A 1,225-nucleotide genomic window follows, 5' to 3' on the forward strand; every position below is an offset into this window, starting at 1 on the left:
CTTTTCCCATTTCCATTTTCCTTTTCCCTTTTCCTTTTTCCCTTTCCAGTTCCATTTTTCCATTTCCATTTTCCCTTTTCTTTCCTCTTTCCCATTTCCCCTTTTCTTTCCCCCTTCCTCTTCCTCCTTTTTCTCTCCTCTCTCCCACTTCCCACCCGTTTCCCCCTCTCTTCACAGCCTTACAAACTCTGGTGACACCATTCCTGCGCCCTGGGGTTGTGCTGAGACCGCAGGAACATCAAGCAGAGATTTGCAACATGAGAACCTCCCAGTGACCCAAAGACGAGGATTTCCCCTCAATTCTTTATATTTATACACATCTGTGTGCGTGGCTTTACTTTATATTCCCTCGTCTTCCCCTGAGCTGAGCACGATGGAGGTGGGGATCATAGAGGCACAGAAGCGGCGGCGCTCAGCGTTTCTGCGTGAGCTGAAGTTGCACTCAATAAACGTTTCTCTCTGACATAGAAATGAGCTGAAGTTGCACTCAATAAACGTTTCTCTCTGACGTAAAAATGGAAACGCTGTCTTTTTTTGGGGGGCTGTGGGCTGCACACATAGAGCAGCCCTGGAGGTGGCTTAGGAAGGATGGGGATGGATGTCGTGTTCTGATGGCGGCTCTTTTTGGGGCTGTTGTTGAGGTGGCGTCATTAATAGAGATATGGGGTTCCGTCAGGGTTGTGGTTTAGGATCAGGAGTTCATTTTAGGGGCTATAGTAGTCAGGTTAGGGTTACATCAGGGATATCAGGGCTCTTGATAGGGTCAGGGTTGTTAGGCTGTGGTTAATTGTAGGGGTTCAGTCCGGATTAGGGGCTATGGGGAGGGTTTAGGATGAAGAGTTGGGGGTCAGGGTTAGTGTTTTAGGGGTAGGATTAGGGTTATTGGGTTTCTGGTTATGGTCAGGGTTAGCGTTAGGATTAGGGGTCAGGTTTGGGGAGGTGTTGGGTTTAGAGGTATTGGTGTTGTTAGGGTTAGGGTATGGCTACAGTTAGGGTTAAGCTGTCAGGGTTTGGGGCAGAGTTAGGAGTACAGTTATGTGACTTTTTGTTAGGATCAGGGCTGGGGCTTGGATTTGGGTTACTGCATTAAGGTCAGGGTTATGGCTGGATGTGGGGCTGGGTTAGGATTAGTGTTATAATAGCTTTGGTTTTGGGCAGGGGTTATGGTTTAGGATCATGGTTATGGTTGAGGTTGGTTATGGTTTGGGTTTAGGATCATGGTTAT

The sequence above is a fragment of the Lagopus leucura genome, unplaced genomic scaffold (genome assembly GCF_019238085.1).
Source record: "Lagopus leucura isolate 7727_CA_CO unplaced genomic scaffold, USGS_WTPT01 145-9_obj-0_obj, whole genome shotgun sequence".
Taxonomy (NCBI): domain Eukaryota; kingdom Metazoa; phylum Chordata; class Aves; order Galliformes; family Phasianidae; genus Lagopus; species Lagopus leucura.